Source organism: Urocitellus parryii, chromosome 10, assembly GCF_045843805.1.
Source record: "Urocitellus parryii isolate mUroPar1 chromosome 10, mUroPar1.hap1, whole genome shotgun sequence".
Classification (NCBI taxonomy): Eukaryota; Metazoa; Chordata; class Mammalia; order Rodentia; family Sciuridae; genus Urocitellus; species Urocitellus parryii.
In genome coordinates, this window is record NC_135540.1 from 33804499 (window position 1) to 33810498 (window position 6000).

Sequence of the window (6000 nt, forward strand, 5' to 3'; positions counted from 1 at the left end):
TCTTAATTCCCTCTTAGAACACTTCATATGCATTTCCCAGTTTGTTACTTTCCTGAAAGGTTCTACCTTCTGAATTTAGAAAGTACATGATTCATTGAAATGGCAATTTACCAAATGTTCAGTCATTCTATTTACTTTTCAATATTCCTTTTAGGATGGCCTTAAGAAATGCAATGTCTCATTTTCTAGTCCTATGGGACAGCAGGCAATTTAACTATCTGTTATATTTTCCTAACACATTCACTTTGCTTATAAATAATAATTGTGTTTTAGATGTGAGAATGTTTACCAGGAGATTAACAATTTGTAAAAGTCCTGACATGGCTGATGTAAAATAATATAATTCAATTTTAAAACCTATAATTTCAGGTGATACAATTTGCTCTGCTCTTCTTAGCCAAGGTAGGATAAAGCAGCCTTGCTGTCAGGGATGATTGGATAATGTGATACATTACCTGATTACAGAATGATTCTGGGAAAACAACCCATTTCTCTATATTAATCTGACTTGTTTAGTGCCCTCCCTCTCTCTGCATTCAGATGAGATGCTCTACACCAACCTAATTCTTTTTTATGTGCATCGGCTGCTTTTTTTTTTTAAGCACAGTTTTCTCTAAACTGCTTAAATAATGACAGTTTTGGGAAGTTCTGAATAGTTTTTCAACTGTCCTGAATTTTAATTTGGTAACATTTTCCTTCATGGTAATATGTGTGGGTTGTAATGAATTGAAATCCACACAACTTGGTGGGTTTTAATAATATGTAAAAATATTTTATACAGTTAAAATAACTTTGAATGCATATTGACATCTTCCATTATGTAGTTTCAAGATATTTTGCTGTTATTTTGTAATTATTCCCTTTTTTTGGAAAAGGAAATTAGAGAGGAATGGATAATTCAAATTTCTCACAGCAAGTGAATAAATAAAATATTAGACAATGTATGTCTTTCTTGGGATTTTCAAATGTTTTACCATTTGAGAAAAGTAGAAATCATTTATGTATTGTTGAATACTAGAATTTTCAAATGTTGTGCTAAAAATGTTTCTAATCTCTAAAGAGACATACATCATGTTTCATAAGATAGAAGTGTTCTTTCATCCATTGTACAAGTTGAACCCACTTAACTCTGTTCTGTTACTACTACATTGTAAGATACCCAGCCAGTAGAATGGCAGTTAAGGGCCATGATGCCCTTTTCTCCTTTACAGATTTGTTGCTATATTTTTACTCAGTATCTTAATAGGTTTGTTCTAAGTTGTTTTTACATTGATTCAGGTGAAAAGCTGAATAGGGTTTATTCATATAAAGCAATGTGCATGTTTTATCTGAAGGAAAACCTTAAAATTCATATTCTATTCTCAGTCCCAAAATGTGAAAACTGAGCCCAAGGAGAATGAGAGAGTTTTGTTTTAGCAAAGAAGAAATTAATGGAAGGATTGCAAATTCAAAGCACACTGATTCTGTTGTGTTTCTAGAAAATGAAGACCTTATTTTTTTATAATGTGATTATTTAACTAAATCTTTACCATTTACATCAGACTGAGAAATAGCATTTCTTGTTCGTTTTTAAGCTAGAAATGGCATAGGTTGTGCCAGTATTTGCTGGTTATTTGATTGCCAAATTTGCTATATCCTACTGCCTTCCACATGGATACCATTGTATACACCCTACCCCCCCCCCCAAATCTCTACTATATTTTTAAAGTTCCTCTCTTAACTGTATATTCTGTGGACACTCAGTATTTGACTTGGATTTTGTCTGGTTGCTCAGTTTTTGTTCATGTTCCTCTATGCACAGGTCAGAATAGCTTTGAACACTGGGTAGATTTTTGGAACTGTTGACCACATAATCAAAGGCTACTCATATGTGATCAAATACCAAAAGGGCATTCTGATTAACTTATAACTAAAGATAAAACACTTGCCTCCTACATTAGGTGTAGGAAATTGCATTGAACAGATGCTATTGTCTATTGTCCATGGCTCTCTTAAGCAAACTCCTGTTTCTGGAAATTTCGAATCCCACTTTGACAGTTTGAATCTCTTATGAATATTTTTTCCATTAACTCCTCTATTTGCTAGATTCTCCAACTGATTATATTACTAATCAATTCTTACACAATATTTATTATGTACCATGTAATTTTTGAGGCTGCTTACATAAACTAGTTTCACATGTGATTTAATTACCAGCAAGGGATTTTTTATACCAGAAGGTAGAGTGTCTAGCACCAGATTATCTCTGCTTGCCTAATAAACATGATGATGGTTTTCTGTTCTTCCAGACTATAAAAGAGTCTCTACACATATATAATAAATTATTATGGAATTGATTCTAGCAAAATCTGTGTTGTAATAGGTGTTTATCCCAAACTTACAACCTATTTTTCCTGTTTTGCAACTATCCACAACTATCTAATTACTGTCATAAATTTTAATCACTATCTACAAGTATTTCTTTAGTAATCTCTCATACTGAAATTACAGATTCCAATTTTTTTCTTTTAGATAATTATTGTTTTATCAATAGCCCAATAAAATGAAAGGATCTATGCTGATTCAAGTGGTCTTTCAGATTATTCTGTACATAACAGTGGATTCTCATTGACCACTAGTTGCATCTTAGTGTATTGTCTTTGGCAAAGGTCATAGAAAGCAAGGTTTTCTAGTAGGCCCACTGATATCAAGGAAATTCCAGATCTCTTTAAGTTGGACTGCTCTGAGAAGGTAAGAAGTGTTTTATGGGATTGAATGGTATTACAGGTATCCCTATAATTCTTGAGGTGTTACTGTGCTTATTTATGTGTTTTCACCCATCACACATATTACATACACACCCAACAAATCTTATCCCACAGCATGTAATCAGAATATACATAAATTCAGGAGGCTAGGAATCTCTCAATTGTATCTTTTTATATTCTAATTTTGTAGCAAAACCTCAAAATCCCTATGGAAAAACTTTTATTATTCTTTTTATAGTTAGGTTCTTTGTTACTAAACTTTTCACGACTTCCTGTTTTTGACATTTACTGGATTGCAAACTCATTTGATGTATAGTTCTTTTTACCAGCAACATCGAGAGTATAGTTCTTGGATTCAGTAGATAAATGTACTTTTAAAGGTTAATATTTATTTTAGCTTTATATGCTATTATTTGACCCATTTAACAAGTATAATATTTGTTGTCTCGACTATCTCATTAATTTGATTAGTAAATTATTTATTTTGTTGATGTGATTGAGATAATGAAAAGAGTAGGTGTATATAAATAGGCATGTATATATGTGTAAGACATATCTACTATTATAAAATCCTATTTATTGGCATCCAGTAATTCATTTGGGATATGTGATAGGTTATCCTTAAATTTTCTAGGTACAAAGGTAGTACAGGAAAATGGCTTGGAAGGGTGTCAGTAGATGCTCTTTGAGACAAGCCACCTTACTACATTAGATCCACACATGTTTGCTAGCCTCCAGATAGACAGTTCCATCCATATTTTTTTCAAAGTATAAGAAAAGATCTTTAAAAGCATTGAGGTGGCCAGTTGGACTAGATTTTTGCTCTTGGGTTTTCAACTCTGATGCCAGAGATGGGAACAAGAATTCAGATAGCTGCTTCCAGAAGACCCCAAAGGGACATTTTTGTGCTTTCATCACTCTTCATTGGATATATTTTCTAACATTATTTTAAATCCTGGGAGTCCCCTCTGGAAATAGCTGTAAGATTTGCTTTCCACACAATGGAAATGTAGCATGGGTAGATTTTCATCCTAGTATTTTGAAAATAATACTAAAAATATATAATCATTGTAAAATAATAAAATTAAAACATACTTATGAAGAACACAATAAAAGTTCACAGTCATGTGATCCATATATATTTAAGATCCATCTAGATTCTACATATATTCCTGTTTTAAGAATTGCTTTGTAGAATTGGATGTACATATTAAAAAGCATATTTTTCTTTCTTTTTAAAGCACATCATATGAGAGTATTTTTTTGTTTGTTTCTAAATATGATTTTAGAGACCTCAAATGATGGAAAATATAGGTCATAATCTGGATAAAATAGTCAAAGTTCCCTTTGTGGAAAAAATTGTGTCAACTGATACATTTATGTGGATTGTAAGGACCCATAACTCCCAGTGATGAGTTCTTTTTTCAGAGAACTAGTTCAGGTATGGAAGTTGGGCAAAGGATAAGAAGTTGGACATTGCAGTCATTGACATCTGCCTTCAGGTTTTTTTTTTTTAAATAATTTTGACTGTATTGATCAAATAGTGTATTTCCCTTTTGTTCTATTTGCCTTGCCACAGGGACTTATGGCCTGGGTCTTTACTATTCCTCCAATTTTGCTTATCATTCAGAAAATTATAGAAAAAGTATATTGGAAAATTAATCACTCTCTGGCTTCTGATAATCGGCAATCTTTTTATTTCCTTGGTACTGAAGAGCCAAGTTTCAAGACAGCATCTCCTATCCCCAGTCCTGACCTTCAAAGGAAGACCACCGAGAGCTTCTCACCTGTTATGGTTTGGATGTGAGGTGTCCCTGAAAAGCTCCATGTGTAAGACAATGCAAGGAGGTTTGAAGGATAAATGACTGGGTTACAACCTTAGTCCAATCAGTAAATTAATCCCTCATGGGATTAACTGAGCGGTAACTGCAGGCAGGTGGGGTGTGGCTGGAGGAAGTGGTTCACTGGGGGCATGGTAATGGGATATATATTTTATGTCTGGAGAGTGGAGTCTTTCTGGTTCCCTCTGCCACACTCTTCCACCAGGATCTTCTGCCTCACCTCCAGCCAGAGGATTGGATCCTGCTGTGTATGGATTGAGACCTCTGAAACTGTGAGCTTCCCAATAAACTTTTCCTCCTCTATAATTGTTCTGGTTGGGTCTGTTAGTTGCAGTGGTGAAAAAACTGACTGAAACATCATCAAGGGGCCTTTCAGTGTTTATGTTCCTTTTGTTTTAGCAACTAAATCCTTTGGACCTTCTTGGAGAACACAGTGAGCACGTGGAATATTTTTTCCCCTAATGCATCCTTTCTAATCTGCTCAACTCTATGGGCCTACTTATCTCTTCTTTGATGCTCTGTGAAGGCAATTTTGGCATATCTGTCTCAGTTAGTGTAAGTTATTGTTATTGTGTCATTATAGAGCATCACAAAGACTCTTAGTAAATGAGATGAGATGCAGGTGAAATAAAAGAACTGGCTTGTGAAGTACCTTGTGAGGGCTCCTTGACCCTTCGTATGTTTAAAGAGCTCTTAAAATGGAAAGTTATATAAGTCCTGGGTGTCTTTGTCAGGATGTCATGTACTGAATCATAGAGTGTCACTATATCAATAAACTCTCCTCATTCCAGGAGTTTTGTCAAATATTTCCTTACTGGAGTCCAACACCTTTAAGATCTACATCCAAATATGTTCTTTGAATTTCCACTGGTTTATATCATCGAGACCTGCAATGATTTTGGTAAATACGATATTTCCTTCTGCAACAAGGACCATGTTTCTCTGCATAATATTGAGTGTCTGACCAAATTTGCAGCCCAGGAAGATTACCAGGGCAGATCCTGAGGAGGATGAGGATTATCCTGTAAGGCATCCATTTCAGGTGCAGCCTTTGCATATTCCCCCACAGCATGCAGTCTCCTCTAATTGAACTTTTTTCTTTAGAGTCCTCAATAAAGTCTTACTTCAATCTTAGTTTCCTATATCTTCCCTATGGCCCTAATGTAGACCTTAATTTAGAAGACCTGCCAACTTTTGCTTTCATTCCCCCTTGTAGCTTTGTTATATTTAGGATAAAATTCTGGGCCTGAATTCTTCATGGATAATCTTTAAATGCTGCTAGGTAGGATACTTGGTTTTCATAATATTCCCTGAGTTGATAATTATGTGATTTGAACCTTGTTTCAAAACTGCTAAGGGAAAATCACTGTCTTTGTAATATTTCTTGCCCTTGTGCATTTCAGATGCTGAGA